The sequence below is a fragment of the Quercus robur genome, chromosome 6 (genome assembly GCF_932294415.1).
Source record: "Quercus robur chromosome 6, dhQueRobu3.1, whole genome shotgun sequence".
NCBI lineage: Eukaryota > Viridiplantae > Streptophyta > Magnoliopsida > Fagales > Fagaceae > Quercus > Quercus robur.
This window is the reverse complement of record NC_065539.1, coordinates 10,625,874-10,635,145: the sequence shown is the minus strand read 5'-3', so window position 1 is coordinate 10,635,145 and position 9,272 is coordinate 10,625,874. Positions and strand designations below refer to the sequence as shown.

The following is a 9,272-nucleotide window of genomic DNA, read 5'->3' as shown; positions in this document are numbered from 1 at the left end:
CCAGCATATGTCTTGTCTTCTTGCATAATATATATACATAAACATAGGATTTATATGTTGTGAGAGAAATTATGCATATATCGAATGAATGCATGAGGTAATTATTGTTATTCCAACAACATTAAGGAAGAATTATTTTTAGAAAGAATAAATAAAAGATTTGTAATAAGCGGTTTGGCAGTCCCCTCCCTTTTTTTCAAAAAATAAAATGAAATTGTGAAGACTACTAATGAAGACTAGAGATTTCCTATTTGGGCATGCAATTTTCAGGGTATATTATGGTTCCTTCTAAGTCTTACACTTTGTTTGTTTCGATGAAAAATATTGTGTCAAAATAGTTTTTCGTATTTTTCAGTGTTTGGTAGCATTAGAATAAATAAGTCAAAGGAAAACTATTTATAGTCAACATAAAAAGTATAACTTATTTTAATAGATTGTTTTCCACTAGTTTTTTTTTTAAAACAATTCTATCTCACAGCAAACTAAATAAGTGAAGTTAGAGATTATTTTTCAGCACATTTAAGGTTGTTACCAAACATAAGAAAATGAGATAGCGTTATGAAAAATGTTTTTTGGACTTTTCTAAAAAATATTATTGCTAAAACAAACAGAACATTAATAACATGAGAATTCTTGCATTTAGTGTGTTTGCTTTATTTGACTCCCTTTTTTTTAAGCCTAAACAGTAATTTCCCTATGAAATCATTGAAATTTGTGACTACAAGTTTATCTAGCCTCTCCTTGTAAATGTGGTTTTCAAATGTGTGCACAAATGCATAAGACACCGGAACCCAACCCAGATGGTGTTTCTTTCTATCTTCTACTTCCTCCCCCTCCCCCTCTTCCTATACTTTTTTTAGGTTTCTATTTTTTGTTTAGCAGGAATTGGCTCTCAACAATGCCCCGATAATTCTATTTTCTTTTCTATTGCCTTAATATTTTGGGGCCTATGACTAGAATTGAAATTTCAGACCATCAAATTTGACAAAATCCCATGAAGTTTTAAGTGGAATTGGGCATTGGAGTTCCTTACATGTTTTAAGGGGAAAGTTTCCGGTTCATTTTTGGTTCCCGGTTTCCCTCATATGGTATCTAGTGTGCCTACTGCCGCAAATTTTATTTTAAGTCACCGGGATATATCTCTCTCACATGAGAGACCCATTCTCATGTGAGAGAAATGCGATATATACCAATTATACCTAATACCTTCCCCAATTGCCGATACATAAGATAATTAATGGTTCCCCTCACGGCTGCAAAATTTAACCTGCCATCTGAATCTTCTAACTCAGCCATTTCATTGCAATATTGCACATATGAGAAAGCCTTGGGAGTTTGGACCCAGATATGGTGTGTCCTATTCAATAAACACACTCATGATGATTGCCTGAGTTTCTAAACATTGGCTCCCCCACCCCCACCCTCCCCTCTATGAGTCTATAGGATTAAACAGATTGTGTGTATGCCCAAAGTTAATGTGTGACAATTGTGAAGGCATAAAGTGCATAACATTGCCTTTTCTTCTTCTTCTTACTTTTTTCAGGTAGGTGCATGACACAACACTTATAAAATAAAATAAAACAAACAAGTGTGTAACAATATACTGGAGAGGAGGTAAGGTTCATTTCTCATCCACCAATTATCAAATCAGGCCAGAGATCTTGATGCATACTGAGAATGCACTAAAAGAAAACGAATTTAATAGGTACAACTCTTTCTTAACAAATTACTATGATTCTCCAATAGGACACAAGAAGCTGTTTTTTTACTATGATTCTACAGTACCCTTGATGTAATAATCACTAAATAAGGCCAATTTTTTTTTTTTTTTTTCTCTTCTGGCCAGGACAAAATACTACTGAGTCAGTCAACTCAATTGTGATACTCTCTAACAGAGGTTACAGAACAAGAAATCGAAGAAGCTCTCTGTGCAGTCATAACAGCAAGAACAACTGCAACCCAAACAAAATTAAAAGACTTAAGAAAATAATATTACAAAGTACATAAATCAATTTTTTTTTTCTTCCTCTAAGAATTTAAGTTTCAAGCCCAAAAAAATAAATAATATTACCACTCATCCACGACCTTGTCTTGCTCATCCTGTCCTGCCTGGAAGTCCTTGCTTGAAGTCTCAATGGATTGTGGTGGAGGAGGTTCCATCTCTCTCTCTCTCTCTCACTGTGTCTCTTTGAGACTGTGACTTTCTCTAGGTTTGTCTGGACAGGCTCTAAAAAATGAATGGAGAAAGAATGTGGGTAATCAAATCACGTGGAAGCACTTGGGTCGGCTATTAAAGATAGGTTGAAGCCAAAAAGATTTCACCTTTTCAATTTTCCAAAGAAATTATTCTTTCTTCATTTTTGATTAATTTAATTATAGACAAAGAATCGTGTATCGGGAATTTGATTTGACTATAAAGTATAAAGGATGATGCCACTCACAATTCACGATGACTACATAAGACAAACGTAAAAGGAGAGTGGCAGAAATTACGTACTAAGGTGGTCCCATTTAGATTGTAGCCGTTGGATAGCCATTTAACATTAACTCAGAAGGACATCTAACGGTTACAGATGAACAACAAATAAGGAACAAAAGGACTCCATACTTGTTATTTCCTATCCCATATTCCCATATTCAATCCTTTTCATTTTTTTGGGGCTAAAATCTAAATCCTATCTCATTCAATCCGGATGAACGAAATACACGCAAGCAATCAACTACCCAATTTATTGTTTTATTTCATAATTTTTTTTTGATGTGTTTCAATTTATTGCAGTTATCTGGGGATGCTTCGCCTGGTGTGAATTTTTTTTTTTTTTTAAATAGTAATTTACTAAATTACAAATTACACCATCTACAATACATGGTCATTTTGATTTTGTCCGTAATCTATATATATATATATATATATATATATAAAACCGAAGCCTTTGCTGGCACCACAATTTTCCACGTCAGCACAATATTTAAAAAATAAAAAGCCTTTGCTGGCACCACAATTTTACACGTCAGCACAATATTTAAAAAATAAAAAATAAATAAAAATTATAACTCCTCAAAACCCTAGCAACCTTACCTCTCTCTCAAGTTAAGAAATATAAAGCCACGGTTTCTGCAAACTCTCTCTTTCTTCAAACGTAGGAAGCCCTAAAGCATTCAAGATCTACAAAACCCTAGCAACCTTACCCGTCTCTCAAGTTAAGAAATATAAAGTCACGGTTTCTGCAAACTCTCTTTCTCCAGACGTAGGAAGCCCTAAAGCATTCAAGATCTACAATGCACGGTATAGATTTTAGCTTATAAAGTTCAATTTTTGTAAGGTTAGTTTTGTTTATATATTAATTAATACATAGTACTTTGTTCACCATTGAATAGTTATATAATCAATTTCCAATTCAGTGTTCAAGAATTAAACCAAAATTCTAACTGCGCTATCATAAAATATTATTATTAGTATGAATTTTATGGAGTTGTGGTGTTCAAGAATTAAACCAAAATTCTTTTAAATTATCTATAATATTTTGTCCTCTGAAAATTTTATCTCTTTGATTTTAGTATATTGTGTTTCTTAAGCTATAGAGAGATTTTCTTTGATTTCTGCAAACTCTCTCTCTCTCCAGATGTAGGAAGCCCTAAACGCACGGTATAGCATTCAAGATCTATAACTCACAGTATAGATTTTAGCTTATAAAGTTCAGCTTTTGTAAGGTTAGTTTGTTTATATATTTAGTCCTTATGTTTAGGTTTAGGTTTAGGTTTTAAGAGATTTATATATTACTACTATAAGGCTGAATTTCCCGTGACATCAGTTTTATGTTTTTTTTTTTTTTTTTAATTTGTTTTATGTAAGGTTAGTTTGTTTACATCAGTTCTTTATCTCAAAGATAAGACTTTTATTTCTACCACAAGAACTATTTAGGTATGTATCTCTTGCAAGCACACATGAACTTAAATTGTCTTTTAATATATGCATGCTTTATTATTTTCTAATAGTTTTCCCGTGCATCGCACGGGTTAGCGACTAGTGTATATAAATTTGGATTTCTTCCCTTATTGTTGTCTTAATGTTGTGTAGTTTTTTTATATATAAGTTATTCCGCTAATTTCAATTTATGAGGTGACATTTATGTGTGTTAGTTTGTCCAATAAATTCATAAAATGTTATTCAAATTATGTCATATTAATTAAATAAATTGTTTTCCCTTAATTTTTTTTTTCATACATTTCAAACTTGGGGCCTATTTTCTATTTAAGACTCCCAAACAATCCATTTTTTCTTCTAATATATGGTATATTTTTGTGAATAAATTTTTTTGTTCATATAATTAGTTAAAATTACAAGAAATATTAAAGATTTTCTATATAATCTAAACAACATAAATGTTTTCTATCTCATTTTCAAGGTTATAAATCAATATAGGAAAATAAGACAATTTTCTAAAAAACATTTTATTTTTTTTTTAAAAAAACATAAAGTGGAAAGATGAGTAGTGTAAATCTAGTCTAGCATAGAGATAACAAATGGGGATCTTTGCCTGGTGTGTGTGTGTATTTTTTTTTTTAATAGTAATTTACTGAATTGCAAATTACACAATCTATAATATGTGGTCATTTTGATTTTGTCGGTAATGTATAAAAATTTGAATTTCTACCCTAAACGTTGTGTAGTTTTTTATATAAGTTCTTCTACTAGTTTTGATTGATGAGGGACATTTATGTGTTAGTAGGTCTAATAAATTCATAAAATGTTGTTTTAATTATGTCACATCAATTAAATAGCCTAAAATATTGATAAAATAAATATTTTTAAAGTAAAAAAAGTTACATAAACCAAAAGATATAAAATAAAATAGAATAATTTAGGTTTTTCAACATTTTATCGACATCCAAATAGAAACCCTACAATCCCAATCTCCAAGCATATCAACCTCAAAACAAATCCTATCACACACCTTGTAACAAAAACTCAACGCATTGTGTTAACCACGACAACAATAAAAAATAAACATAAGAGAAATGCAAATCACTACTTGTTGAAGGCCATTGAGTTTGAATCCAACTTAACGGCTTTCAATTAGAGTGATGAATAGAGGTTTTAGGCCAATGGGTTGATGTTGCATAGAGGCTCTTAGGGATTTTGAAATTTGGTGATTCAATCAGTCGGGTGGCATTGTAATTGAGGTCCCTTGGTGGGCAACGTTACTTCAACTTAGTCAACCCAAATTGTGTGAGCCCACTTGAGAACCATTGCTCAAGACAACCACCCGTGACCCTTCCACGGCAAAATGTGTCACACACTTGGTACAATCATTAAAAATGATAATAATTTTAAAATATACTAGCCTCAAAGACTCTTCTATTTTTTGGGTAAATTTTAATAATTTGCAACCATTATAATTTGGGATTACTACATTTTTTAATCACAAAAAAACCTACGGGTGTGATGAAAAAATTATTTCACCCACAAATGCATAATACTCATCACATTTTTAGGAATTTTTTGTGATTAGAAAATATAGTAATCCCAAATTATAATTGATGCAAATTATTAAAATTTATCCAAAAAATAGAAGAGCCTCTAAATACACGCGTGCTAGTTTATTTTACAAAATAAAGAATTATTAAGGAGTTGTGCATAATTGCATGCAAGTTTTAACTTCTCTCACCCAAACTCAACTAACACCAAATTGTGATGCTTTGGCCTTTATGCAATCCACTAAAAAAGTCACCTTGCATTAAAAAAAAAACAAAACAAAAATTATATGAGTTAAATATGTTTTATGTTTTTAGACATTGAAACAAATACATGGTTGTTGTGTTTTTTTTTTTTTTTTTTTGGATCTCGTTAGAAATTAGTGCAGAGAAAAGTCTATAATTAAAAGGAAAAAAAAAAAATACAATGTAGAGAGATGTGAGGAAAAAATAGTTCAAACACCAAAATTACACAATAAATAAAAATATTAAGGGTACGTTTGGTACACTGAATGTGGATTACAATATGAATGATAATTTTTATTACCAAGAATAAAAGGTGTTGTAATGGAATAACTAAACATATTCATTAGTTTGGCTGTGAGTTGTAGTATTAAAATAAAACTTATGATCTATTTTAAGAAATATCTCATTGATACAAATATATTTCCCAGAAAATAATATATTTTAAATTTTAGAGAGATGAGTTATTTTTTGATGATTTTTTATTTTCATAATTGTTAGGTGGATATGGAAAGTTTATTTATTTGGAAATATATTAATGTTAGAAATTATTACATCTACTAAGGAATAGCTATTACAACCCTTTTAGAAAGGAATAATTATTCCTCATTTTAAAGAATAGCTATTCATAAGGAATGACTATTCCCTATAATAAAAGCATAACCAAACTATTGAATATCTAAACTATAGGAATAATTATTACATTACAGTGCCTATTACTGTCTACCAAACGTGCCCAAAAAGTAAAAATGATGCACCGATTCTTAATTATGATTCTTAATTATAGCGATCTCATAAACAAATTCTCCCATAAAAAAAAAAAAAAAAAAAAAAAAAAAAAAAAAAAAACAATACCTTGAAGAAAAGTTACATACCTTTTAATGAAATAAAGCAAGGTTTGTAGAACAATTTTTTTCACTTCAACTGTAGCACACTTTAACATATGTATCACTCAAAGAACATGTTTTTCTCTTTTAGTTTCTGGTGTGTTTCTCTCTTCTATTCAATTAAACCACACTCACTACTTTTATATAAAGAAGTAGCCGACTGACAGAATTTGGTTATCAATTAGGAATAGATGTAACAAACAATTGAGACTGCCAACAAAATTTCTGTTTCAATTAGAAACAGAAATAATAGTTCTTGTATACGTAGGGAATTGTTTTTTTTTTTTTTTTTTTTAATTTTATATATATATATATATATATATGTAAAAACTTCTGGGAAGAGTTTGTGTTTGTAAGAAGTTCAACTTCTGAGAAGTTTTTGTTTGTAGTTGTGGGGTCAGAGAACTCGTGGCCTAGGCCCACTCTACATTAGGGCCCAGGGCCCAAGCCGAGGAGAGCCATTGCCGAGGACGACCTCTTGCTCGGCACCTCATGAAATGCCTGAAGAAATGGGCAAACTGAGTGTAGGGGCAGGGCAAGGGAAAAAACTGCCAACATCATAATACAAAACCCTGTATCTGACAAGTCCATACTCTAAACCATACCCTTTAACTTTCCCAACGACCCCCAAACCACTCTAGGTATGGGTTGACAGGACAGGTCTGCACCCCAGAAAAGTGAAACTTACACGTGAACTCTAAAGGGGGAAACAAACACTAGTATAAAAGGAAAAACCCCCCAGAAGAAAAGGGGACTCCCTCCCCCGGTAAAAGGGAGAAAGGGAAGAATATAAGGCTCCTTGGACAGCGTCCGAGGACTTAAGTCCTACAACCCGTACTAATGGAGGGCTTAGCTAATCAAGCCAGGCCCGCCCATATAAGAACTTCCATAGACGCCACGATTAAACCGTCCACCTGTACCCAAGGTCATGCCTTTCAAGCCCACTCTCTACAAATCATATTGTTGGGGCCCTTTGCATACGAGCCCAACGTTATTCTTGGGCCGTTAAATAAATCGTGTCCCTACAATTGGCGCCGTCTGTGGGAAAGGCTTGCGCGTTGGCTCAGGCGGCGGCGGAGTTGAGCCTTTATCAAGCAAGGGTCTGCGAGGGTGCCTTTATTTCTAGCGACATGTTGTTGTTGTTCCAACATAAGTTCCCACTAGGAGCTATGCCTGGCAGTGCCAAGGGCACGGACAATTCTAGGGGCTTCCAACATCAAGCTAACCCCTCCCCACCTGGGTCAAGGGGCTAAATTAAATCAATAAATAAGTAAAAAATACAAGTTTTGGATAGAACCAAGGCCTTGTGTGGTCCTCGGACTCAAGTCTCTGGGAAAACCAACTACTTAGAAGAGAACTACAAGTTTTGGACAGAACCAAGGCCTTGTATGGTCCTCGGACTCAAGCCTCTGGGGAAACCAACTACTTAGAAGAAAAACTACAAGTTTTGGACAGAACCAAAGCCTTGTATGGTCCTCAGACTCAAGCCTCTGGGGAAACCAACTACTTAGAAGAGAACTACAAGTTTTGGACAGAACCAAGACCTTGTATGGTCCTCGGACTCAAGCCTCTGGGTAAACCAACTACTTAGAAGAAAAACTACAAGTTTTGGACAGAACCAAGGCCTTGTATGGTCCTCGAACTCAAGCCTCTGGGGAAACCAACTACTTAGAAGAAAAACTACAAGTTTTGGATAGAACCAATGCCTTGTATGGTCCTCGGACTCAAGCCTCTGGGGAAACCAACTACTTAGAAGAAAAACTACAAGTTTTGGACAGAACCAAGGCCTTGTATGGTCTTCGGACTCAAGCCTCTGGGGAAACCAACTACTTAGAAGAGAACTAAAAGTTTTGGACAGAACCAAGGCCTTGTATGGTCCTCGGACTCAAGCCTCTGGGGAAACCAACTACTTAGAAGAGAACTACAAGTTTTTGACAGAACCAAGGTCTTGTATGGTCCTCGGACTCAAGCCTCTAGGGAAACCAACTACTTAGAAGAGAACTACAAGTTTTGGACAGAACCAAGGCCTTGTATGGTCCTCGGACTCAAGCCTCTGGGGAAACCAACTACTTAGAAGAGAACTACAAGTTTTGGACAGAACCAAGGCCTTGTATGGTCCTCGGACTCAAGCCTCTGGGGAAACCAACTACTTAGAAGAGAACTACAAGTTTTGGACAGAACCAAGACCTTGTATGGTCCTCGGACTCAAGCCTCTGGGGAAACCAACTACTTAGAAGAAAAATTACAAGTTTTGGACAGAACCAATGCCTTGTATGGTCCTCGGACTCAAGCCTTTGGGGAAACCAACTACTTAGAAGAAAAACTACAAGTTTTGGACAGAACCAAGGCCTTGTATGGTCCTCGGACTCAAGCCTCAGGGGAAACCAACTACTTAGAAGAGAACTACAAGTTTTGGACAGAACCAAGGTCTTGTATGGTCCTCGGACTCAAGCCTCTGGGGAAACTAACTACTCTGGGGAAACCAACTACTTAGAAGAGAACTACAAGTTTTGGACAGAACCAAGGCCTTGTATGGTCCTCGGACTCAAGCCTCTGGGGAAACCAACTACTTAGAAGAGAACTACAAGTTTTGGACAGAACCAAGGCCTTGTATGGTCCTCGGACTCAAGCCTCTAGGGAAACCAACTACTTAGAAGAGAACTACAA

General features: G+C 34.4%; 1 long non-coding RNA gene across 1 annotated transcript; it reads right to left on the bottom strand.

Moving 5' to 3' along the window:
• Nucleotides 1-1,661: 1,661 nt before the first annotated feature.
• On the bottom strand, nt 1,662-2,399 carry LOC126732711 (uncharacterized). The gene is made up of 2 exons (XR_007659528.1): nt 2,072-2,399; nt 1,662-1,952 (listed from the first exon to the last, which is right to left on the bottom strand). It is a non-coding gene; the product is annotated as an uncharacterized LOC126732711 (long non-coding RNA).
• Between the last annotated feature and the right edge of the window lie 6,873 nt (nt 2,400-9,272).